At 43.0% G+C, this 27,413-nt stretch overlaps 1 protein-coding gene and 2 long non-coding RNA genes across 7 annotated transcripts in view; 1 reads left to right on the forward strand and 2 right to left on the reverse strand.

Moving 5' to 3' along the window:
* Positions 1-4,506: 4,506 nt before the first annotated feature.
* LOC122550642 lies at positions 4,507-17,479 on the reverse strand. Of its 2 annotated transcripts, XR_006311905.1 has the most exons (4): positions 17,442-17,479; positions 13,352-13,412; positions 9,628-9,678; positions 4,507-4,724 (listed from the first exon to the last, which is right to left on the reverse strand). It is a non-coding gene; the product is annotated as an uncharacterized LOC122550642 (long non-coding RNA). The 2 variants fall into 2 exon arrangements; XR_006311906.1 differs by lacking the exon at positions 13,352-13,412 and having other exon boundaries at positions 17,442-17,471.
* Positions 17,480-17,554: 75 nt separating this feature from the next.
* On the reverse strand, positions 17,555-26,402 carry LOC122550644. Its single transcript, XR_006311907.1, has 3 exons — positions 26,329-26,402; positions 22,128-22,203; positions 17,555-17,592 (listed from the first exon to the last, which is right to left on the reverse strand). It is a non-coding gene; the product is annotated as an uncharacterized LOC122550644 (long non-coding RNA).
* Positions 26,403-26,607: 205 nt separating this feature from the next.
* LOC122550643 (neuronal PAS domain-containing protein 2-like) overlaps positions 26,608-27,413 on the forward strand; it is a 121,815-nt gene continuing 121,009 nt past the window's right edge. For 2 of the 4 annotated variants that reach the window (XM_043691704.1, XM_043691702.1), the window contains exon 1: positions 26,720-27,186. The gene's annotated coding sequence lies outside the window, so the exon portion shown is untranslated. Of the gene's footprint in view, positions 26,692-26,718; positions 27,187-27,413 lie in introns of those variants that run through there. The other 2 variants (XM_043691703.1, XM_043691707.1) reach the window with 2 other exon arrangements.

Raw genomic sequence — 27,413 nt, forward strand, 5'->3', positions numbered from 1 at the left:
TGATTAGCACAATATTAATGCTGACAAAGCTATAGGTTACAGATGTGCATTATTTTATCCACAGATTCTCTGACTTATAATTCTTTCTCAAGATATGCCAACAGTGGCAAGCCCTGCATTTATTGTCTATACCTAGTTCCGCTGAGATGGTAGTACTTTCATCTTCTTCAAACGTTGCAGTCCTTGTGGCAATAGTACTCCCCACAAAGTAGGAGAGTCCAGGATATTGACCCAGTGACACTGGAAGGATAGTGATGTATGCACAAATCGGGATAGTTGAGGTGAATGTCAATTTGAAATTGTTCTCACTTATTACTGTTATCATTTCTTGGTGGTAGAAATTTCAGGGAAGGGAGAGTTTAAGGGGAGGTTTATATTGGAGTGCTAAATGTACATTCTACAATCACAAGGTTTAGAGTGTAGGTCTGCTCGCTGAGTTGTAGGTTTGATATCCAGACGTTTCATTACCTGGCTAGGTAACATCATCAGTGGCGACCTCCAAGTGAAGCGAAGCTGTTGTCTCCTGCTTTCTATTTATATGTTTGTCCTGGATGGGGTTCCTGGAGTTTGTGGTGATGTCATTTCCGGTTCATTTTCTGAGGGGTTGATAGATGGTATCTAGATCTATGTGTTTGTTTATGGCGTTGTGGTTGGAGTGCCAGGCCTCTAGGAATTCTCTGGCATGTCTTTGCTTAGCCTGTCCTAGGATAGATGTGTTGTCCCAGTCGAAATGGTGGGTTTTTTTCCTCCGTGTGTAGGACTACGAGGGAGAGAGGGTCGTGTCTTTTTGTGGCTAGCTGGTGTTCGTGTATCCTGGTGGCTAACTTTCTTCCTGTTTGTCCTATGTAGTGTTTGTGGCAGTCCTTGCATGGAATTTTGTAGATGACATTGGTTTTGTCCACGGGTTGTACTGGGTCTTTTAAGTTTGTTAGTTTTTGTTTGAGAGTGTTGGTGGGTTTGTGTGCTACTAGGATTCCGAGGGGTCTTAGTAGTCTGGCTGTCATTTCTGAAACTTCTTTGATGTATGGTAAGGTGGTTAGGGTTTCTGGCTGTGTTAGGTCTGCTTGTTGTGGTTTGTTCCTGAGGAATCTGCGGACTCTATTTTTTGAGTATCCGTTCTTCTTGAATATGTTGTTTAGGTGGTTCTCCTCTGTTTTCCAAAGTTCGTCTGTGCTGCAGTGTGTGGTGGCTCGTTGGAATAGTGTTCTGATACAACTTCGTTTGTGTGTGTTGGGATGGTTGCTGGTGTAGTTGAGTATTTGGTCAGTGTTTGTCGATTTTCTGTATACGCAGGTTTATAATTCTCCGTTGTCCTTTCTTTCGACTGTGACGTCCAGAAATGCGAGTTTGTTGTCGGTTTCTTCCTCCTTGGTGAACATTATGCCTGTGAGGGTGTTGTTGATGATGTTAAATGTCTCTTCTATCTTGTTTCGTTTTGTGATGACAAAGGTGTCATCTACGTAGTGCATTTTTGGTTTGATGGTTGGTAGGGCTGTTTGTTCTAATCTTTGCATTACCGCTTCTGCCATGAATCCTGATAGCGGAGATCCCACGGGTTTGTTGGTTTGTTTGTAGATTATGTTGTTGAAGTGGGTGGTGAGGCACAGGTCCACTAGCTTCATGATGTTTTCGTTGGTAATGTGATTGATGGTGGTTGGGGTGTGCATGATGGTCTCTTCTAAAAGTGTGGTAAGTGTTTCCTTTGCCAGGTCAATGTTGATGGAGGTAAACAGTGCTGTTACGTCGAATGAGATCATTGGTGCAAGGTGAACATTGAAACTGCATCCACTGTACGTTCATAGCATTCAAGGAAAGTAGTGGTGAAGTCAGGGGGGGAAGACAGTCAGCATTGAGAGCAGTGGTCAAATCAGAGAGGGAGAGAGTCAGTATCTAAAGGCGTGGTGAAGTCTGGACATTGGGGAAAACATGGACGTTAAGGAGAACAACTTGTGGAAAAAACGTGTGTGGCAGGAAGTCACATGGGGCCAGGTCAGTCCAAAGATTTGCAGGCTATGGAGATGCAGAATTACAGGGATAGGGTAGGGGTTGGGTCTGTGTGGAATACTATTCTGAGTGGCTGTCTGGATTCAATGGGCCAACGGGCCTGCTTCCAAACTGTAGTGATTCTATGATTCTAAAGGTTTTGGAGTGTTGACTGCATCCTTGGATTCAGAACCACATAGAAGTAAGGATGTGTGCAAGCCAAAGCACGTATTCATTATTTAAAGTTTCACATTGTTTTTAGCATTATAGTTTAATACCTCTGATGTCATGATGTTCTATGAAAATAAAACAAACAGCTGAAAGGAATTGCACATTGGAAACTAATTTCCCTTTATGTTGGACAGGAAATGAGTATTTTGAATATATCTATTTGAATACAGCTGGAAAAAAACATTATTTATTAATATTTCTATGAGTCATTTGTATTCATATCTTTAAAATTATATTTGAATTTAATTTTACTTACAGTGTGGAAACTGGCCCTTCAGCCCAACAAGTCCATACTGACCCGTCGAAGCGCAACCCACCCAGACCCATTCCCCTACACCTAACACTACAGACAATTAAGCATGGCCAATTCACCTAACCTGCACATTTTTGGATTGTGGGAGGAAACCAGAGCACCCAGAGGAAACCCATGCAGACACGGGGAGAATGTGCAAGCTTCACACAGAGTCGCCTGAGATGGGAATTGAACACAGGTCTCTGGCACTGTGAGGCAGCAGTGCTAACCATTGTGCCACCATGCTGTCCGGTGGTGTTAGTCTATGTAAATTGTCATATTAGCTGCATTACATTGCAACTCAATTACTCTCGAGAAGATTCTGAACTTTAAAACAAAATGTTTAAAAATCAATGTTTGCCTTTCTCAATGTTTATAATATTTCCTCATTCCAGAAATTACTATTCCAACCGCAACATGTCATCCAGTCACTTTTATCTTCCAGGCCTCACTTTAGTATGATCCCAATTGCATCAAGAAATAGAATAAATTCTATCGTCAACAACTCCTTAAAACACTTCCTTCAGTGACTCTACCATCATAAGTTATCACCTTCTATATATCATATATAGTCATTGAATAAATTGGTGTCAACTGCAAGTTATTAGATTACTTACAGTGTGGAAACAGGCCATTCGGCCCAACAAGTTCACACCGACCCTCCGAAGAGTAATCCACCCAGATCCATCTCCCTCTGACTAATGCACCTGATGTGACAGGCAATTTAGCATGGCCAATTCACCTAACCTGCACATCTTTGGACTGTGGGAGGAAACCGGAACTGCCAGAGGAAACCCACGCAGACACGGGGAGAATGTGCAAACTCCACACAGACAGTTGCCCAAGGCTGGAATTGAACCTGGTGTTGTGAGGCAGCAGTGCTAACAACTGAGCCACTGTGTCGCCGTTTATGGAAAGTTACAGTTTACCAAGTTGATGCCAGATTGACAGTCAGATTATTCACTGACATCAATGGGGATGGAGAAAACATAGGTAAAAATTTAACTCGACATCCCCACAGGGTCAGCAACACAAATGGTGAAGGAGCAGGTTTTATGGAGGCTTTTAAGCTCAGCCATGACATGTGCACCCCACTTTCAGATTCTCTGACCAATCAGTGAATCACACTTTTGGCTTGGATCTGAAAGGCTCAAAAACACATGACTTTTGCTGGAGAGGGACCCTGGAAAGGCTCCTTCTCAGCTCCCTCACTTTTACCTGGAGATCATGTTGAGGAATCTGAGAGACTACAATGTAGTGCTCATTCCCAATGACACAAGGAACAGGAGAAGCTCCCCAACTAAGCAGGTATGCTTAGAACTGCTAAACAAGTTAGCTTCAGGAGTGTCATCCCTTGATGCACCAAAAGAATTCAGGAGTGTGGGAAATGGAAATGGCATGGAAATTTCAGCTTCCCACACTCTGACTTTCCAAATCATTATTGTTGGGTTTTTTTGCAATAATAACTAAAGAGACATGTTCTTTTGTTTGTACATAAGGAAATGTAAATTTCCAGGTTTCAATATGTGGAAAACATGTATAAACATATTATTTTGGATCTTCAGATATTTAAGGAGTTATACTATTTCTGAGGGTGATAATGCAGATTTCAATAAGCATAGGTTTAATGGTTGAAAAATGAATGAGGTGGAAGTTAGTATTCATGTTGCATCCCATGACAGCTGTTCATTCACTTGCTGGCTGGCATCTGTCTTTATAAATTACAGAAGATGTAAACCTTAAGCCCTTTGCCAAGTTATTTCCCCATAATAGGATAGAAAAAGCTGAGCACAAAATACCCAGGATTCAGAAGGCACCTTTTTCAGTGCCTGTGAAAACCTGAGTGCCTCTGACTCTCATTATTGGACATAGATCTTATTGTTGGAGTTCTCAGGCCTGCCGCAGCAGTGAATTTCCAACTCCATTTTTAGGTACAAGGCTCCACATAACAGTATGTTTAGACCAATGACTTAAACCCAGCAGACCATAGAATTGAGTTCTGCAGTGAAGGATTTACTTCTGAAATGAACCTGGCATTTTTAGCACTGATTTCACAAACATTAAACAGACAGAAAATACACAGGCATTCATCAAGAAAATCCAGTCATTTTCCTCGGTTTTATCCCGGTCCTCGACAGCCGGCATCTTTCTGTTCGGTGTCATCCAGCTGTCCAGATTAATCAAGTGTTGTCCCTGCCTCCTCAGCAACCGCCGAGCCCTTACAGGGAGAGAGAGAGAGGTGCAAAATACAAGGGGAAACACAAGAGAGAGGGAACATTCTTTCGCTGACTTCAGTTTCTGAACTCTCATCAATTTTTTTTGAGAGGGCGGTAATGTTTTCCTCGTGTTTCCTCCCGTCAAGCTTTCCTCCTGTTTATTTTCACGAGTGCTCACTCACTACAATTTGTTCTCCCCCATCAAAAAATGTTACATGAAATTTTCTTGTCAGCTGAAAAATATTTTTTGGAAAAAAAGAGCCGTCATGGGATAACAGGAGGAAAAAGCAATGGAAATTAAAAGTGCGAGTGCATTTTTTGACTTAACTCTCCGGAGAATAAGGTGAAAGGGTTGAACAGTTCATCAACTTCATCACATTCCACCCTGACCTTAAATTCACCTGGACCATCTCTGACACTTCCCTCCCCTTTCTGGACCTCTCCATCTCCATCAATGATGACCGACTGAACATCGACATTTTTTACAAACCCACCGACTCCCACAGCTACCTGGATTACACCTCTTCCCACCCTACCTCCTGCAAAATGCTATCCTGCATTCCCAATTCCTTTGCCTCTGCCGTATTTGCTCCCAGGAGGACCAATTCCACCACATAACACACCAGATGGCCTCCTTCTTTAAAGACTGTAATTTCCCTTCCCATGTCGTTGAAGATGTCCATGTCGTGCAGATCCGCCTTCAAACCCCACCCCTCCAACCACAACAAGGACAGAACCCCCCCCAGTCCTCACCTTCCACCCCACCAAAAACCGCATCATCCGCCAACATTTCCGCCACCTACAAACAGACCCCACCACCAGGGATATATATTCCTCCCACCCCTATACGCTTTCTGCAAAGATCGTTCCCTCCGTGACGACCTGGTCAGGCCCATGCCTCCCAACAACCCACCCTCCTCTTCTGGCACCTTCCCCTGCCACCGCAGAAATTGTAAAACTTACGCCCACACCTTTGTCAGGAAAGCCACACACACTGACCAAACACTCAACACAATCATCCCAACACCCACAAATGCAGCTGCATCAGGACACCATTTAAACGAGCCGCAACGCTCTGCAGTACCCAGAACTATGAGAAGCTGAGGTAAAAACCTATCCAATGTATGCAGGAATGTATGCAGGAACAATCTGCTGATTCCTACACAACAGACCTAAACAAGAAGACACAACAAGCGCAGAGACTCTAGCCATCCTGCCATACATTAAAGACATCTCAGAGACCTTGATGAAACTACTCCGTCCCCTAAGCATCATGGTAGCCCACAAACCTATCACTACATTGAAACAGCTCCTGATGAATTTAAAGGACCCTGCACCAACAACCAGCAGAGCGCATGTCATATACAAAATACCCTGCCTTTTGTCTGCAACAAACTTCACATTGGACAAATGGGCAAGAAATTAGCCACCAGGATACATGAGCACCAACTAGCCACCAAAAGACATGACCAACTATCACTAGTATCCATACACACAGACAGGAGGGGCAATACAGCCATCCTGGGACAGGCTAAACAAAGACACGCACAGGAATTCCTCAAGGTCTGGTATTCAAATCGGAACTCCATTAACAAACACATTGATTTGAACCCCATTTACCAACCTCTCAGAAAAAGAACCGATCATCCATCATAACAGACCAAGACACATAAATAGCAAGCGGGACAGAACACCAGTGCTTCATCGGAGGCTTACTAATGATGTTACCTAGCATGGTGATGGAACACCTGAGAACAAATCTACTAGCTCAGCGAGCAAACGTATAACCTACTCAGAATATTCCAGGTAGTGCTCTAACAAGAGCTTTCTATTGCTAAAGTATAACTCCTATTCCTTCTGTTCCTCAAGATATAAAGGCCAGCATTCCATTAGCATCTCAGCTGTTGCAAAGACTCTTCATTTTATATTCTTCATTGAGTTTTTTGTTTAACCTGATTGCTACATTTTTAAGTTCTGTGTACATGAGCAACTAAATTGCTAGATCTACAGGCCATGCCTTCCGGATTCCAAAATTATCCCTTTTCTGTGTAGGCCTACATTTAGAATTTTAGAATCTCTACAGTGTGGGAAACAGGCCATTCAGCCCAACAAATCCACACCAACCCTCTGAAGAGTATCAAACCCAGACCCATGCCCCTACACTACCCTGTATTGTTTTCCTCCAAGGCGAATACACCTAGCCCTCACATCCCTGAACACTATGGGCAACTTAGCATGGCCAAGCCTGCACATCTGGGAGGAAACTGGAGCACCCAGCAGAAGCCCACACAGACATGGGAAGAACATGCAAGCTCCATACAGACAGTCATCCAAGGCTGAAATCGAACCTGGCTCCCTGGCGCTGTGAGGCAGCAGTGCTAACCACTGAGTTACCATGTTGAGTTCTAGCTTTTTACAAAGCAAGTAATTTGCAGGAGGTTATCGTGATTTTCTCTTAGTGTTCTGGTATATTTTGTTACTTCTACAACTCAAAGGTACTAATCTTTGAATTACTGTCTGAGCCACAGGCATACTGTTAAAGTGAGTGAGTCAAAATTTGGAAGAGGGAGTATAAAGTGGGAGAATGTGAGGTTATACACTTTGGCAGAAAGAATATGGGTGCTGAATATTATTTAAATGAAGGAAGACTCCACAAAAATCTAGTATATAAGTTCAGTACATAATATGGAAGGCAAATGGAGTGTCGTCCTTTATTTCAAAGTAAATAGACTGTGAAATAGGGGACATTCTGTTGAAGGGCTTATGCCCTTCTCCTGCTCCTCAGATACTGCCTGGCCTGCTGTGCTTTTTCAGCACCACACTTTTCAACTGACTCTCCATCATCTGCAGTCCTCACTTTCTCCTAGTTGCTGTAAAATAGGGAGATCTTGCCAAAACCATTCAAGGTGCAACTTAGATCACACTTGGAATACTGTGAACAGATTTTTTCCTCTTATCTAAGGAAGTATACAGAATACTGACACTAGAGACAGCCCAGTGAAGGTTCACTAAATTGATCACGGGTATGGAGAGATTGTCTAATGAGGAAAGGTTGAGTAGGTTGGGCCTGTAAAATATAGGGTTGAGAAGAATGAGAGGCAGCCATTTGGAAACATGTAAGATTCTTAGAGGACCTTATGTGGTAGATGAACAGATATTGTTTCCCCTTGTGGGACAGTCCAGGAACAGATGGCATCACCTTAGAATGAGAGCTCACCAATTTAAGACATAAATGAGGAATTTGCTTATTAATTTATGAATCAACCTGTCGAATTCTTTACCACAGTGGGCTGTTGAGCTGAGTCATTAAGCCTGTTCAAGGCTGAGATAGACAGATTTTTAATCTGTGAGCGAATCAAGGCCTATAGGGAAAGGCAAAAAGTGGATTTGAGGATTATCAGATTAGCCATGATCTCAGTGAATGGCACAGCAGACTCAAAGTGCCAAATGGCCTACTTCTGCTCCTACATCTTATGGTCATATTGGGATTCATCTTGCCTTTCAGCCTAAAGAGAAAGTAAATTAGGAGAAAGGGAGCTCTGCAGATGAGAGATCAGAAGCAAAGAGTGTGGTGCTGGAAAAGCACAGCCGGTCAGGCAGCATCCAGGGAGCAGGAAAGTCAACGTTTTGTGCATAAGCTCTTCATTAGGAAGGAAGACATGGCCCAAGGGGGCTGAGAGATAAGTGTGGGGGATGTGGTGCTGGGGGCAAGGTAGCTAGGAATGTGATAGGTAGATGAACGTGGGGGTGTGAAGATGATAGGTCAGAGAGGAGGGTGGAATGGATAGGTGGGAAGGAAGATGGACAGGTAGGACAGTTCAAGAGGGTGGTGCAGAGTTGGAAGGTTAGATCTGGGATAAGGTGGGGGTAGGGGAAATAAGGAAACTGGTGAAATCCACATTGATCCCGTGTGGTTGAAGGGTCCCAAGGCAGAAGATGAGATGTTCTTCCTCCAGGCATCAGGTGGCTAGTGCCCATGGCTACCCCTTTTGTCTGGGAGAAGTGGGAAGATTCAAAGGATAAATTGTTGAGCTGAGGACTAGTTCAGCCAATCGAATGAGTGTGTCAGTGGAAGGGTACTGGTTGGGTCAGCGGCAGAGGAAGAAACGGAGGGTTTGGAGGCCTTCATCAAGGCAGATGGATGTATACAGGGACTGGATGTCCATGGTGAAGATGAGGCATTCAGGGCTGGGGAAACTAAAGTCATAGAGGAGGTGGAGGGCATGGGTGGTGTCCTGAACATACGTTGGGGGTTCCTGGATGAAGTGGGACAGGACGGTGTCAAGGTATGCAGAGATAAGTTCAGTGGGGCAGGAGCAGGCTGAGACAATGGGTCAATGGGGCAGGAGGTAGAACCAGGCAGTGCGGGGTCCCAGACTATGAGGTTGGAGGCTGTTGGTAGGAGATCCCCTGAGGTAATGAGGTTGTGAATGGTCTGGGAGATGATGGTTTGGTGATGGGAGGTGAGGTCATGATCAACAGGGCAGTAGGAGGAGGTGGCCGCGATTGGCACCTGGTTTCAGCAGCATAGAGGTCGGTGCGCCCAACTACCACTGCTTCACCCCCTTGACTGCTGGTTTGATGGTGAGGTTGGGGTTGGAGCAGAGGGAGTGGAGGGCTGCGTGTTGCGAGGGTGAGAGGTTGGAGTGGGTGAGGGGGGTGCACATGATGGGGCAGTCAATGCAATGGCAGCAGTTAGAAATGAAGAGATCGAGGCTGGGTAAAGACCAGCACGGGTTGTCCAGGTGGATTGGGTGTGTTACTAACTTTAATCCATTGTAGTCAGATGACTGAAAGCCTTGAATACGTCACTCCAGTTCTGTAGTCTGACAGTCTTTTCCTTAGATTGTTCCCATTTGAAATAGAATTTTTAAAGATATTCATCTTTAAAATATCCATGCTCACCACATTAATCATCAAAATGGTCTTCCTTCCATATCCACTGTCAATTTGGATCTGCAAGTAATCAGATAATGGAGTGCTAGAGGCCTCCTTAAAAAAAAATCTTCTAATAGAAGATGGCTACTTCATTAAATGAATGTGATTAATACATTATGTAGTTGACAGAATCTTCTGAATCAGCATTGGTAAAGTCAATTCCACAATAAAAGTAGATCGAAGATTGTTTGGAGAAATTTTTCTTGTCCATGGAGAAAAATGTTTTATTTCACATTATATATCATATCTTTTCGAGAAACAGTCAGCGAATAGTCTCTTTTAAGCATAAATTTTGTATATATATGGCCTTACTTAACAGATACTTTATTTACGTGCAATAAATTGGACTGAATTTCCAGGTTTCGCTTGCTGAGCTTATATAACTTATTCTTTCTTGAATTGCATTCATTGTGCAAAGGTGAAAACCAATACCCTTTAGGCTATTTGCCATTTACTAGAAACTGGGTCACGCTTTTTATATAAAGACTGGTGAAACCTGTTTACCTGTGATCTAATCACTGCATAATTAAGAACAAAATCTACCTCTAAACTATCAGGTACTCCTTGTTTCGTAGTTGTATGCAGCCAGTGGAATTCTCCTGACCATGAAATAAAAGCTGAGCTTTTTCAACAATCATCCAACAACTATTCAGTGTCTGCCCACTGCACTGACACAGCATTCTTGACTAAAGGTGTTCAAATCCTGGAAGGTTCTGACAATATGCTTCAGATTATCTATATTTCTCTATTTCTATAGCGAAGAATTATCTATATTTCTCTATTTCTATAGACGTTGTTTAACCTGATGAATACCTGAGAAGTAGCAAGAGGGTAGGTGGAGACAAAGTATCTGCCTACACTTTTCCTTTCGCTCTCTGGGCTCCCTCTCCACCAATTTTGCTTACTGGAATGCCCAACCCAATCTTTTGTTTAAATACAGTATTACCTCTTCTTTAGCTACTTCTAGTGCTAAAGAAGAGTCACTGGACTCGAACCTTTTATTCTGTTTTTTTCTCCACAGATGTTCCCGGACCTGATGAATTTCTCAAGCAATTTCTGTTTTTGTTTTTTTTTCAGATATCCAGCATTCACAGTTCTCTGTTTCATTTCCACAATGTTGTTCCTGCTGTCAATTTTTAGTCGTATTTACATATGTATTCCCACTAATCAATGAAATTGCTGGAGAGAGTGACATCTTATCCTCCCCAGGCAAGTGATTTCATAACAAATCAACATCTTCGATGGGTGATGTAGGATGGACAGGCACAATAACAGGATTAATAACTGTGCCTTTTTTAAAAAATAATCTTGTACAAATTGAGTACAGGAGTTGGGAGGTCATGTTGCAGCTGTACAGGACATTGGTTAGGCCACTGTTGGAATATTGCGTGCAATTCTGGTCTTCTTATTGGAAGGATGTTGTGAAACTTGAAAGGGTTCAAAAAAGATTTACAAGGATGTTGCCAGGGTTGGAGGATCTGAGCTACCGGGAGAGACTGAACAGGCTGGGGCTGTTTTCCCTGGAGCGTCGGAGTCTGAGGGGTGACCTTATAGAGGTTTACAAAATTACGAGGGGCATGGATAGGATAAATAGACAAAGTCTTTTCCCTGGGGTCGGGGAGTCCAGAACTAGAGGGCATAGGTTTAGGGTGAAAGGGGAAAGATATAAAAAAGACCTAAGGGGCAACTTTTTCACACAGAGGGTGGTACGTGTATGGAATGAGCTGCCAGAGGAAGTGGTGGAGGCTGGTACAATTGTAACATTTAAGAGGCATTTGGATGGGTATATGAATAGGAAGGGTTTGGCGGGATATGGGCCTGGCGCTGGCAGGTGGGACTAGATTGGGTTGGGATATCTGGTTGGCATGGACGGGTTGGACCGATGGGTCTGTTTCCATGCTGTACATCTCTATGACTCTATAACAGATAACCAATTTCCACCAATATCACAAATCAAAACTTCTTAATCAAAGGACACATTACAGCGCCATCTGAGGTACAAAGGCATTTAGGCACTGTTTCTAAACATAGAATATAGAATGTTACAGTGCAGTACAGACCCTTCGGCCCACAATGTTGTGCCAACCTATGAAATTAATCTGATGCCCACCTAACTTACACTGTTCCATTATTATCCATATGTATTTCCAATACCCATTTAAATGTCCTTAAGATCAGCGAGTCTACTACTGTTACAGGCAGGCCATTCCACGCCCCTATTACTCTCTGAGTAAAGAAACTACCCCTAATGTCTGTCCTAAGTCTATCGTCCCTCAAACTAAAGCTATGTCTCCTCGTGTTGGCCTTCACCATCTGAGGAAAAAGGCTCTCACTGTCCACCCTATCTAACTCTCTGATTATCTTATGCGTCTCGATTAAGTCACCTCTCAACCTTCTTCTCTTCAATGAAAACAGCCTCAGTTCCCTCAGCCTTTCCTTGTAAGACCTTCCTTCCATACCAGGCAACATCCGAGTAAATCTCCTCTGAACCCTTTCTAAAGCTTCCATTTCCTTCCTATATTGCGGTGATCAGAGCTGTATACAATACTCCATGTGCGGCCTTACCAGTGTCTTGTACAACTGAAGCATGATCTCGTGGCTCCGAAAGTCAATTCCCCTACCAATAAACGGCAACACATCATATGCCTTCTTAACAACCCTATCAACCTGGGTGGCAACATCCAGGGATTTATGCACCTGGACACCGAGATCTCTCTGTTAGATTAGATTATATTACAGTGTGGAAACAGGCCCTTCGGCCCAACAAGTCCACACCGCCCCGCCGAAGCGCAACCCACCCATACCCCTACATTTACCCCTTACCTAACACTACGGGCAATTTAGCATGGCCAATTCACCTGACCTGCACATCTTTGGACAAATCTTTGTTCATCCACACTGCCAAGAATTTTACCATTAGCCCAGTACTCTGAATTCATGTTCTTCAGAAGTGAACTACCTCACGTTTTTCCACATTAAATTTCATTTGCTACTTCTCAGCCCAGCTCTGCATCTTGTCTATGTCCCTCTATAACCCACAACATCCTTCGGCATTATCCACAATTCTGCCTACCTTACTGTCATCTGCAAATTCACTAACCCATCCTTCTATGCCCATATCCAATCATTTATAAAAGTGACAAACAGCAGTGGCCCCAAAACAGATCCTTATGGAATAACACTGGTAACTGAGCTCCAGGATGAACATTTCCCATCAACCACCACCCTCTGTCTTCATTCAGCTAGCCAATTTCTGATCCAAACTGCTAAATCACCTTCAATCCCAAAGTTCCATATTTTGTGCAATAGCCTACCGTGTGCAACCTTATCAAACACCTTACTGAAATCCTTATACACCACATCAACCGCTTTATCTTCATCCACTCATTTTGTCACCTTCTCAAATACCTCAATAAGGTTTGTGAGGCATGACCTACCCTTCACAAAACCGTGTTGACTATCCCTAATCAAATTATACCTTTCCAGATTCTTATAAATCCTATCTCTTATAACCTTATCCAATACCTTACCCACAACCAAAGTAAGGCTCACTGGCCTATAATTACCAGGGTTGTCACGACTCCCCTTCTTAAACAAGGGAACAACATTTGTCATCCTCCAGTCTTCTGGCACTACTCCTGCCAACAATTATGACATAAAGATCAAAGCCAAAGGCTTTGCAATCTCCTACCTGGATTCCCAGAGAATCCGAGGATAAATCCCAAAGAACGAATTAAGAACAAATTCTTAGGCTAAAAAAAAGAAATAAAATGTCCAGTATTAAGATCATAGGAATAAATTTGAAAATTAAAGCAAAAGAAAGTTCAGAATAACAGTCTTTCCAACCCAGTCCACTATCATCAATTGTAAAAATTCATCAAGGTTCACCAATGCCCTTTGGAGAAGGAAATCTGCCTCTTTCCCCTGATCTGGTCAACATGTGACTCCAGATTCACAACAACGTCCTTGACGTTTCAGTGTCCTCCAAAAAGGCCTACCACAAGGACTATTAGGGATGGGCAATAAATGCTGGCCTTGTCAAATTGGCCATACTCCCTTGAAAGAATAAACAAAAAAATGTCATGCCTGCTTGGTTTGAGAAATTGTCCCATCATTAATAATCAACACTTCACTTTGATCCCAAAGCATGAACTCCCCAGATAGGAGGCTTGGAGGATAGTGCTCGCAGGTTTTTTCTACTTTTGTGCTTGAGAAGTCACAGGAGTCAATGTGCAGTTCAGCTGTTTCTGTACTCAATGCCCCTTCAAATGGAAATGCTTTGTTTGAAGAGTTGAAGCTCATCCCTCTCGCCAGCTCCCTCCACTCTGGGAAACCCTGAAGTCAGATGTTAATGCCACAGCTGAGCCTTGGATAGAGCAAATGTTTTCCTGACCTGCTTCTGGTCTCATCATTGTGTACAGATATACTAAGATACCTTGTTCAGTCGTATGGAAAGAGGGATTTGTGGCTTGAAGTTAACACTGAAATTGCCAGTACCTTAGGCAGTCATCTCCAACTGTTGACTTCACATTTAATTGCAACATGTTAAGCTGTGCGCAAGGTCCCCATTGGTGGAAGACATCTATTTAAATGTTCTGATTGATTATGAGCTAATAGCAATTAAAATTTCTTTCAACATGGATCTCTACTTGACAATAGACAATAGGTGCAGGAGTAGGCCATCTGCCCTTTGAACCACCATTCATTATGATCATGGCTGATCATCCTCAATCAGTATCCTGTTCCTGCCTTATCCCCATAACGCTTGATTCCAATATCCTTAAGAGCTCTATCCAACTCTTTCTTGAAAGTATCCAGAGACTTGGCCTCCACAGCCTTCTGGGGCAGAGAATTCCATACACCCACAACTCTCTGGGTGAAGACGTTTCTCCTCAACTCTGTTCTAAGTGGCCTACCCCTTATTTTTAAACTGTGTCCTCTGGTTCGGGACTCACCCATCAGCAGAAACATGCTTCCTGCCTCCAGAGTGTCCAATCCTTTAATAATCTTATATGTCTCAATCAGATCCCCTCTCAGCCTTCTAAACTCAAGGGTATACAAACCCAGTCGCTCCAATCTTTCAGCGTAAGATAGTCCCGCCATTCCGGAAATTGACCTCGTGAACCTACGCTGCACTCCCTCAATAGCCAGAATGTCTTTGCTCAAATTTGGAGACCAAAACTGCACACAATATTCCAGCTGCAGTCTCACCAGGGCCCTGTATAGCTGCAGAAAGACCTCTTTGCTTCTATACTCAATTGAACTGTGGAGGTCTCCATGAAATGAGTATACATAACACAATATGCCCCATTCCTGCCTTCATGAAAATGGCAAATGCCAAACTTGGGGCAGCATTTTTAATTCTTTTCTCACTTTCTAATTTTCAACATTTTTGCAACAATTGAGACGGTCGCTGTCATTCCAAAATTCCAGGCCTGCGTCTCACTGATCCAACCAAAGTGGAAGGTCTGAGCTGATAGGCAATTGACATGGGTCTTGTGACAGTGCATGCTCTGAATATGTGACCACCTCTATGTCCTCCTGGGTGACTCCCGTGGGATGCATGATACCCATAGAGATGGATGACATGACTTAAAGCTGCCATAGTAAATATGTTTAATTGAATATCTTGCTGCTGACATGAGTGTGTGTTGCATGTTATGTGGCTATCTGATAATCAGCTCTGGCAACAAAGGATTAAAAGCCCCAGCTTTATGTCAAAGCACACCAAGGTTCTGTTCTTCCCCACTACTCCATGCTGAAACTGTCATTATTGTGACATCTATAGAGATACCTTTGTCTTTCCCTTGTGTTGTCTTCTCTTTATGGTGGGAAGGAAGAGATCTACGAATAAGAGCAAAGAATATGCTAAATGGATAGGTGGGCAATATTTGTTGAGAGAAAGTGAACACTGAAGATGCTGAAGAGTTAAGGGTCGAAAAGTGTGGCGCTGAAAAAGCTCAGCAAGTCGGGCAGTATCTGAGGAGTAAGAGAGTTGGTGTTTTGGGCATAAGTGCTTCATCAGGAATGTGGGTTGAGGGAAAGGGGTCTGAGAGATAAATAGGAGGGTGGAAGTGGGGGGAAGGTAGCTGGGAAGGTGATGGGTGGATGCAGGTGGTCGGAGGGGAGGGTGGAGTGAATGGTTGGGAAGGAAAATGGATAGGTAGGACAGTTCAAGCTGGCAGTTGAACAGTTCGAATATGGGATGAAGTAGGGGAGGGGAGATAAGGAGACTGGTGAATTTGACATTGATCCCCTGTGGTTGGAGGGTCTCAAGGCCGAAGATGAGGCAGTCTTCCTCCAATAGGGACTGGATGTCCATAATGAAGGTGAGGCATTGGGGCTGTCCATGGTAAAGCTGAATGCCTGCTATGCCTGCCTCGTTGTAGGATGCGTGGAACTGTGTGATTTCCACAGTTACACTTGCACCATCCCCAAACATTTCCTTTGCTACACTGATGATGCCATCTTGTGCTCCTACAAGGTGGTTGAACATTTCATCAACTTCACGAACACCTTCCACCCTGACCTCAAGTTCACCTGGACCATCTCGGACACATCCTTCCCCTTCCTAGACCTCTCTGTCTACAATTCCGGCGACCAACTCAGCATAAACATCTACTTCAAACCCATCAACTCCCACAGCTACCTGGACTACACCTCCTCCCACCCTGTCTCCTGTAAAAACACTATCCCTTACTCTCAATTCCTCCGCCTCCACTGTATCAGCTCCCAAGAGGAGCAATTCCACCCCAGGACATCCCAGAAGGCCTCCTACTTCAAGGACCGTAATTTCCCCATCCACATGATCAACAATGCCTTCCAATGCATCTCCTCCACTTCACGCACCTTCACCCTTGAATGGCGTTGATGGCCCTTGACTATGAAGGTGAGGCAAGAGCATTGGATTAGGAGAAGGATGGGTCTTTGCAATGGATAGAGAGATGTGAGTGCAAGGAAGAGCACAGACAGACAGAGATGTGTGCACATCCAAGGTAAGTTAGTCTGAGGAATGAAAGGCTAGCATAAACTTGGAAAGACAAAGTAAGGAGGGTAGCAAGATGTGCACAGAGGATTTTTAAAAGATATTTGCTCATGGAATGTTGGTGTCACTCGGTGGGCAATCATTTATTAGTCAACTGACACAGTTCCATGTCAGGTAATGTTCAAAACTGACAGGAATTTCCAGGATTTCCATTCAGTTTGCTGCCATTATTCTTCGAGGTAATAGAGGTTATAGATTTGAACAGCGCTGTTGTAGCAGCCTTAGCAATTTGCTGTACACATCCACAACGCAGCAGTGATAGTGGTCAGTGTTTAAACTGGTAGAGGGGGTGCTAATCAAGCCAGCTGCTTTGTATTGGGTGGTGCCAAACGTCTTGAGTCTTACTGGAATTGTACTCACCCAAGCAAGTGGAAGTATTGCACCACACTTAGAACTTGCATCTTATGTACAGTAAAATAGTTTTGGGACCCAGGAATCACAGAACGCCCAGCCTTTGAGTATTTAAATGGATTGTCAAGCTGAATTTCTGATCAATGGTGACTGCCAGGATCTTTATGATCAGGAATTCAACTTTATTAATGCCATTGAATGTCAGAAATCTGACATCCACTTGTTAATCATTATTATTGCCTGGCATTTGTGTGGTAGACTGGAAGATGTCCTGGTCTAGCTGTAGGCAAGCATAGATATAATTAAATGTATTATAGTGATCTTTCCCACCCTCATCAGGTCTGGGATTGTAAGCAAAACAAAACACCAAAATCCTTCTGCTCACCATCTCAGATAGCACCTGGGTCCCAGGTTCGATTCCAGCCTCAGGCAACTGTCTTGGTGAAGTTTGTACATTCTCCCATGTCTGCGTGGGTTTCCTCCGGGTGCTCCAGTTTTCTCTCACAAAGATGTGCAGGTCAGGTGATTTGGCCATGCTAAATTAACCAGAGTTAATAGGTACATTAGTCAGAAGGAAATGGGTCTGGGTGGGTTACTCTTCAGAGGGTCGGTGTGGAGTGGTTGGGCCGAAGCGGCCTGTTTCCACACTGTAGGGAATCTAATCTAATCTCCAGCCACATCAGAGGATGCCAGCCATGAACTGAGTCATAGCTTTGCCATATTGGCATCCCTTAACGTAAGTTGCTTGCTCTTTTTCCTCATCTTCACAATGCAGTAACAGTACTTCACATCACGCCCTTTAAAAATTCAACAGAAACTGACTCAACTAAGCTGTCATACAAATTGGATGCAGATGATGGGTAAATAGCATGCTGCATTTACTTCTGGACTCCATCTGTGCTCCTGGGCACCCAATACAGCTCTCATTATATCATCATATTCAAATATGACCCAAACTATCAAGTAGAGTCAATGTTAATTAAAAGCTGATTCTAAACAATAATTAATGAAGATGCATTTTGAGATTTCTTTTAGCTTCCTGTACTGTACACAAGATTTATTAATCTTGTTTATTTTTAAGTGATATTAAAGGAAGGTCAGGTTCTAACTTAAAACCTTAGAGCTTCAAAAGTGGGTACAGATCCCTGAAACAACATTGATCCTTAGGGTTCGTCTACCAACATTTATTTGCTGGGGTTTGAAATGCTCCCTTTTCTCTTTGATTAAATAGAAAAGACAAATGAAGAGATGCCTGGTTTGTTCCATTTAAGCAGCTGTGCTTTCTAATTTCATTTCCAGTTTTCATTATTGTACTTCCGGCACTTTCCAAGTGCTTTCAAAACCCAGAAATAATGGCAACCTTAGACGTGCTTCTATTGGACAACATTCAATAAATAATCTGAACTGTTCTAAGAATTAAAGTGGAAACCAAATTATCAATTGACCTTGCTATGTGAGTTATTTGCATATGCGAAAAGTTACGTATGTTCATACAGATGGCCCTATTCTTTGCAGAGAAAGTGAGGTCTGCAGATGCTGGAGATCAGAGCTGAAAATGTGTTGCTGGAAAAGCGCAGCAGGTCAGGCAGCATCCAGGGAACAGGAGAATCGACGTTTCGGGCATAAGCCCTTCTTCAGGAATGAGGAAAGTTTGTCCAGCAGGCTAAGATAAAAGGTAGGGAGGAGGGACTTGGGGGAGGGGCGTCGGAAATGCGATAGGTGGAAAGAGGTCAAGGTGAGGGTGATAGGTCAGACTAGGGTGGGGGCGGAGAGGTCAGGAAGAAGATTGCAGGTTAGGAAGGCGGTGCTGAAATTGTAAAAACCGTACCCTTGTTTGTTGTCCCAAATTGCAATACCTCGCATTTATCCAGATTGAACTCCATTTGCTATTTTTTCAGCCCATTTAGAAGATAAGACCTAGGAGCAGAAGTCATCCATCGGCCCTTCGGTCCTGCTCTGCCATTCAATAAATTCATGGTTGATCTTTTCATGGACTCGGCTCCACTTACTGCGCTCTCACTGTATCCCTTAAATTTTTTATTGTTCAAAAGATTCTACCTTAGCTTTAAAAATGTTTACTGAAGTAGCATCAATTACTTCACTGGGCAGGGAATTCTATGGATTAACAACCCTCTGGGTGAAGAAGTTCCTTTCCAATCAGTCGTAAATCTGCTCCCTCTAATCTTGAGGCTATGTCCTCTTGTCCCAGTTTCACCTGCCACTGAAAACATCCTTCCTACTTCTATCCCCTTCATAATTTTATTTGTTTCCATAAGATCCCCCCTCATTCTTCTAAATTCCAACCTATTCCGACCAATAGTCAACCAATCCTCTATCCATGCTAAGACTTTACCCGTAACGCCATGCATCCTTATCTTATGCAGCAGCTTCTTGTGCAGCACATTGTCAAAGACCTTTTGGAAATCTAGGTACACAACATCCACTGGGTCCCCATTGTCTACCTTGCTCATAATGTCTTCATAGAATTCCAAAAGATTTGTTAAGCACAACCTGCCCTTCATGAACCCATGTAGTGTCTGCCCAATGGCACAATTTCTATCGAGATTCCTTGCTATATCTTACTTGATAATAGACTCAAACATCTTTGCCACTACAGAGGTTAAGCTAACCAGTCTATAACTTCCCATCTTTGGTGTATCTCCCTTTTTAAACTGTGGCATCACATTTGCTATTTTCTAATCTGCTGGAACTGCCCCAGCGAATTTTGGAAAATTACCACCAGTGCACCTGCTATTTCTCCTGCCATCTCTTTAGTACCCTTGGATGCATTCTATCAGGGCCAGGAGACTTATCTATCCTTACCTCCATTAATTTGCCCAACATGACTTCTTCTGTGATAATGATTGTTTCCAGGTACTCACCTGTCTTTGTCTCTTTGTCAACTACTGGCATGTTATTTATTTCCTCCAGTGTGAAGACCAATAACAAAATATCTATTCAATACCTCAGCCATTTCATCATATCCCATAACAAAATGCCCCTTCTCATCCTCTAAAGTACCGACATTTACTTTAGCCACTCTTTTTCGTTTTATGTGCTGATAGAAAATTTTGTTATCTGTCTTTATATTCTGTGCCAGTTTTTTCTCATGTTCTATCTTACTTTTCCTTATAGCTCTTTTTGTGCCTTTCTGTTGACCTCTTTCCACCTATCGGGTTTCTGACGCCCCTCCCCCCTACCTTTTATCTTAGCCTGCTGGACAAACTTTCCTCATTCCTGAAGAAGGGCTTATGCCCGAAACGTCGATTCTCCTGTTCCCTGGATGCTGCCTGACGTGCTGCGCTTTTCCAGCAACACATTTTCAGCCCTATTCTTTGCAGTCAAACAAAACTTTGGACCTTTTGCACTGAAGAAAGCGCTGTGGAGACAGCCAATTACTGCTGCATCCCCGTGGAAACTGCCTGACTAATAAGAGCTGACTTTGGTCCAAATTTAATCAGTTAATTAAGATTGTTAACATGCATTGTTGCATCTCCTTCTGACCATAGTGCAAAAATCAACACCAGTCTCTCATGCTTTATATATTATTCTTTCCATTCTAAGTTGGTTCACTTACATTTCAGTCTTGATGAGTGCTGAATAAAAAGATTTGACTTCATAATCTCTTTTTAGCGATGTTTAGTAGTGAATATGTTGCTCAGATAAATGTCACACAGTTGACTGATGCATTGTCCAGCAGGGTCAAGATAAATATTTCATTGCAAGCGATCCCAGCTCATAATAATGCTGGACAAAGTCAGGTGCAGAATGAAACCTGCTTTGTTAGATCATATAAAAGCAAGGTACTGTATTCATTAGAAATCTAAAACAAGAACATAAAGTGCTGTAGGAAATAAGCAGATCTGACAGCATTTGTGAAACCAGATTCCAGATAAGTCACATGTGTCATCTTTTTGTTGGTCTGTGGTAGTTAGTCATTGAAACATATTCACACAAGAGACTGCGGATGTAACTTAACAACTGAACATAAGTGAGGGGTAGAGTTGCAGGAGAGTGAATGAGAGCCCCTATTAAGTCAGGTCTTGGGAGAGGAGTTGGGAGGCCCTTTGAGTCCACAGGCTTTGAGCAAAGAAAATGTGGATCGGGAAGGATGGTGTTGGGTCAGGTCAGAGGAGGATGCTCAGAGTTCAATGCGAGTTGGGTGCCAGTTACAGGGAGTGTAATTTTGAGTAAAGAGTTGTGTTCAAGTGGGAATGGTCAATGGGAGGCAGGAATTGGTGATGGGTGTTGCGTCAGGTCCGGGGATGTCTGGTGTTAGATAATGTAGGCCATGGGTTGTGTTCAGAGTTGGTTGTTGGTTCCCAGACAGGTCAGGTGCCATGTTTCAATTGGGTTGGCATCCCAAAAGTTTTGTGGGATCAGTACTGAGACAGGAAATTGTGTCAGTTTAATAGGAGCAGATTTTAATTCCTCTAATGTTTCCTGGCTAACTATTCAAGTAAATCAGTTAAAACTACCTAGATTCTCCGATTCTAAATATCGGACTGTTTTGAAGAATTTCTCATCCCACGTAATTGCACTTTGCAAGTTTAAATTTCTTGGGCTATTGCAACAGAGTTAGCTCTGTCAGGACTTTTGCACTTTCCTGACATGCAGATCCAATCTTTGTTTCAATAATGACAATCAGAAAACTTGGGTCATTATGTTCACAGGCCCAGAATGCCTTATGAATACCGTTCATGTGAAGATCATCAAAGACCAACAGTATATAATTCATCAGGGCAACTTTTGCCAGCAGGCAAGTCCACAATGGTAGAAAATATTTCAGATGCAATAGTTTGGTATACTGAAGCATGGAAGTGCAAAACACAATTTACAAATTCACATTTCAGCTTTTCTCTTCATTTTTCTCACAAAAAATCTGGGGATACATTATGGATAAAAGTTTTGCTTTGAACATAGATGCACACATTTAAAATGATATAGGTTGTTAACATTCAACATGAACTGAAGTCAAATATACAAGAGATATGAAGCAATTCATTATCTTGTCTCAAATTAATAAACATTCAAATCCAGTGTCATAGAGATGTACAACACGGAAACAGACCTTTCAGTCCAACTCATCCATGCCGACCAGAAATCGGGTGAGAATGTTTCTGTTGGTTTGAACACATCCAGGATTTCTGCAGGAAAGGGATAGCTGATTTAATAGACACCTGGTAAAAACATCAGGGTGAGTGACCACAAGAGCATTCAGGTCATCAAGTCTGCTTCATTGTTTAATGAGACCACAGCTGATCTGATAATCCTCAATTCCAATTTACTGCCTTAACCCAATAATCCTTGACTTTCTTAATGATTAGAAATCGCTCTATCTCAGCCTTGACTATACTTATCAGCCCTATCAAGAGCTCACTGCAGTAAAGAATTCCATAGATTCATTCTCCTTGGAAGAGCAGAATTTCCTACTCATCTCTGACTTAAACAGCACCCTGAAATTATGCCCTCTAGTCCTAGGCTTTCCCCACAAGCGGAAGCAACTTCTGCCCATCTACCCTGTCGAAGAGTTTTATATATTAGATCTCCTCTCATTCTTCTAATTTCCAAAGAGTATAAGGTCAACCTACTCAATCTTTCCTCATAAAAAAATTGCTCCATATGCAAGATCAAACTGATGAACGTTCTTTGGACAGCCTCCAATTCCAGTTTATCTTTCCTTCAGTAAGAGGCCAAACCCTGTTCAGAATATTCTAGCTGTGATCTGACTAGAGCCTTGGGTAGTTCAGCAAGAGTTCTGCATTTTTATACTCTATTCCCTCTAGAATAAAGGCCAACATTTCATTTGCTTTCTCTATTACCCACTAAAATTGGATGCTAGTTTTTTTGTGATTCATTCACCATAACCCCAAATCCCTCTGTGTTTCACCTTTCTACAATCTTTCCCCATTTAAACAATATTCAGCTCCTCTACCCTTCCTGCCAAAATGAGTAATATCACATTGTCCCACGTTGTATTCTGTCTGCCAAATTTTCACAAACTTACTAAACCTGTTTCTCCGCTTCTATCAATTCTATGTGTCATCTTTACTACTTGTTTTCCCACCTAATTTATGTTATTTCCAAACTGAGCAATTGTGCATTCACTTTCCCCATCAAAGTCATTAAGATATATCGTAAATAATTGTAGCCCCAGCACAGATCCTGAGACACTTCACCAGTTAGACTACCATCCTGAAAATGTCCCTGTAAACCAACACTGTCTTCTGCTAATTATTCAACCCTCTATCCATGATGACATCCTACCCCACAACACCTTTGATCTTGACTTATTAAATAGCTTTAATTGTAGTATCTCATTGAATACCTTTTGGAAATCCAATATATTACAACTATTGGTTCTGCTTTATCTACCCTGCTTGCTATCTCCCAAAGAACTGTAATAGATTTACCAGGAATGATTTTCCCTTCATGATGTCATGTTAATGTTACTTGATTACGTGTTTCTAAATGTTCTACTATTACATTGTTTGTAATAGACTTTAACATTTTCCCAAAAATAGAGGTTAGGCTAACTGGTCTATGGTCACCTATTTTTTGTCCCACTCTGGTTTTGAGTAAGTGTGTTACTTTGTCAATTTTACAATTCTGTGGGACTAAAATCTAGAACCTAACAGTTATTCAAAGTTTATTACTAAAGCATTCACTATCACTGTAGCAACTTCTTTAAACCACTAGGATGCAATCCATCAAGGTCAGGGAACTTAATGGCCTTTAGTCCCATTAGTTTCCCCAATACTTTTTTCTCCAGTGATAGCTGTTGTGTTGTTGCCTACTCCCCATCACCTCTCCCCTTTAATCCCTTGGTTTGCCACCGCTTCCTTAGGACTGAATTTACAAAGATACAGAGAGACTTGGCCATACAGAAGTTGGATAGAGGATTATGAGAGGCCTTTAAGGATGAGATAACCAGAGTTTGGAGACAATATGTTCCTGTCAGTGTGAAGGAAAAGACTGGTAGATGTAAGGAATGTTGGATGACCCGAGAAATTGAGGCTCTGGTCAAGAAAAAGGAGACATTTATCAGGTATAATGGCCAGGATAAAGTGAATCTCAATAAGAGTTTAAGGGCAATAGGAGTATCTTAAGAGGAAAATCAGTAGGGCAAAAAGGGTATATGATTTAGCTTTGGCAAAAAGAGCTAAGAAGAATCCAAAGAGATTCTATAAATATAATAGGGGCAAAAGAGTAATTAGGGAGAGAATAGAGACCCTTAAAGATCAACAAGACCATCATTGGTGGAACCATAGGAGACAGGTGAGATACTAAATGAGTATTTCGTGTTAGTAGTTACTGGAGAGAAGGATATAGAAGCTAGAGAACTTGGGCAAATAAATAGTGATATCTTGAAAAGTGTCAACATTACAGAAGAGGAATTGCTGGAGGTCTTAAAAGGCATCAAGGTAGATAAATCCCCAGGACTTGATCAGGTATTTCCCAGAATTTTGTGGGAGGCTAGGGAAGAGATTGCTGGGCCCCTTACTGAAATACTTGTATCATTGGATAGCCATGGGTGAGGTGCCAGAAGACTGGAGATTGGCTAATGTGGAGCCATTATTTCAGAAAGGCTGTAAGGAGAAGCCAGGGAACTTTAGACCGGTGAGCCTGATGTTAGTGGTGGGTAAGTTGTTGGAGGGGATTCTGTGGGACAGGATTTACATGCATTTGGACTGGCAAAGACTGATTAGGGATAGTGAACATGGCTTTGTGCATGGCAAGTCGTGTCTCACTAACTTGAATGAGTTTTTTGAAGAGGTGACAAAGAAGATTTATGAAAGCAGCATGGTAGACATTATCTATATGGACTTCAGCAAGGTGTTTGACAAGTTTCCACATGGTAGGCTGGTTAGCAAGGTTAGATTACATGGGATATAGGGGAGCTAGCCAACTGGATATAAAATTGGTCTGAAGGTAGGAGACAGTGGGTGGTGGAAAGATGTTTTCTGGACCGCAGGCCTGTGACCAGTAGTGTGGAAAAAGGATCAGTGCTGGGTCCACTATATTTTGTCATTTATATAAATGAATATATGAGGTATGGTTAGTAAGTTTACAGATGACAGCAAAATAGGTGGACAGCGAAGAAGATTATTTCAGAGTACAACAGGACCTTGATCAGATGGGCCAATAGGCTCATGAGTGGGAGGTAGAGTTTAATTTAGACAAATGTGAGGTGTTCCATTTTGGTAAGGTAAACCACAGCAGGTCTTATTGAGTAAATGGTAATATCCTGGTGAGGGCTGTTGGACAGAGAGACTTCATATGCTTTGTTCCTTGAAAGTGGAGTTGCAAATAGACAAGGTAGTGAAGAAGGTGTTTGACACACTTGCCTTCATTGATCATAACGGTGAGCGGGGAGGTCATGTTGTGGCCATGCAGGACTTTGGTTGAGGCCTTTCCTGGAATACTGCCTACAATTCTGGTCACCCTTCTCTCGGAAGGATTTTGTTAAACTTGAGAGGGTGCAGAAAAGATTCACTAGGACGTTGCTGGGAATGGAGTGGTTGAGCTACTGGGACAGACCTAATAGGCTGGGACTATTCTCCCTGGAGCATCAGAGGTTGAAGCTTATAGAGTTTTATAAAATCATGGGAGGCTCAATTGGAAAAAAAAAGCAATGCCAAAAAAGATTTGTCATCCAGGACAGCGTCAGGATTTCACGGTTTTTCTCACGGTTTTAAAAAGATAGTCGTAACAAACGAGTGTAATTTGGTCTGTATGAATATCTGCCAGTTATGAAGTCCAGCGGATTAAAACTTCGCTAGAATTGCGAAATGTCATTGCACATAAACATTAACCCCCATGGTTATGTCCACAGATGCTGCCTGCCCTGAGCCCATTGCGTCCAACCAGCACTGGACTAAATCAGTGACTAGCTCATACTAGAAGAATTTGACCCATCATCGAAAAACGTGCTTCCATGTTTATCGCGAACAATTCAACTCCAGCCACATTGTCTTCCACAAGTTGCGGAAAGCAACATGATAGTGCTGCAGGAACCACTGAGTTAAGTAGGGGAGTGTGCTCCAGTGAAACTGCTTGTTTAACTTGCCCATCCACTGCACTTGTCAAAGTCTGCTCGCTGATGGCTACTTTCATTTCAAAATTCCAAAATCTGCTGTCAAAAATACTGGACAAATCGTTTAAACGTTAGCCGATCGCTGCCGTGTTTTTGAAACGTCGTAACTTCTTACATAAGGAGTGGCTAATTTCAGCGCAGTGACGGAAGAAGCTTGCACAGTGAAATAACTGACCTACTTTCCAAAAAGAGAAAAAAACCCGCACTCCATCGTGCAGCGGCGTCAATGCGCTGTCATCTCGGAGTGAACCAAATTGCAGGGTGCAGCTTTTCATTTCTCTGCCGGGCAGTTGCCCCGCGCATATTTTTTCTTCCCTGATTTCCGCAGCCAGCTCCTGTTGAGAGATGAATAATTCTTCGCAGAGGGTCCGGCTGTGCTGAGCCAAACGCCCCGACGTGCCCAGAATGATAACACAGCTCGAACCACAAGAACCTTCCTCCCTGCTGCAGATCCCTCTTGGCTCCGTTCACTGGACCCGCGCCTGTCTCCTCCCACAGGAGCCAGAAAAAGGTCACAGATGTTTGGAAAAATATTTAGGTCAGTGGATCATTTCCTCCTCTTCCAGTCAGAGGACGGTGGGGGGGCGGGGGAGGAACCAATTTACAATCCGACAACACTGAGAGGGGGAAGGAAGAACAAAAAACTCTCTGACCTACTTAACGTTTATTTATCCCAATTTGTTTTTGTGTCAGTTTTCCTTGATCATCACTTTCTGCGAAGAGTGACAGAATTGGATTGATTATATAATCGGTTCCTTTTTTTAAATGCGCTTCTTTTGCCGTTTACTGGTTTCTATGGTGATTCGGATTTCACTGTTTTGGTTGCCCAGGTTTAGTCTCCTGCCTTGAGATGTATTTCCAACATGAGAGAGAACGGCAAGAGAGCATGTAGGAGCGCAGGTTTCCTGGTGAGCTGCAGCCTCCCGGTAGTGCCCAGTGGCTGAGCACAGACCGACTCAACTGACAGCAGCAGCGGCGGTGGCAGAGGCTCGCCCATGTGGAGACACACGGCAGGTGTCAGCAACGGCAGGAGGTAAACCTCAACCACCCTTCCCCTCTCACTCACCTTTCCGCTCCCACTCAGCACAGTCACCCTTCCCCTCTCACCTCAACCACCCTTCCCCTCTCACTCACCTCAATCATCCCACTCAGCACAGTCACCCTTCCCCTCTCACCTCAACCACCCTTCCCCTCTCACTCACCTTTCCGCTCTCACTCAGCACAGTCACCCTTCCCCTCTCACCTCAACCACCCTTCCCC

This window comes from Chiloscyllium plagiosum, chromosome 6 (genome assembly GCF_004010195.1).
Source record: "Chiloscyllium plagiosum isolate BGI_BamShark_2017 chromosome 6, ASM401019v2, whole genome shotgun sequence".
Taxonomy (NCBI): domain Eukaryota; kingdom Metazoa; phylum Chordata; class Chondrichthyes; order Orectolobiformes; family Hemiscylliidae; genus Chiloscyllium; species Chiloscyllium plagiosum.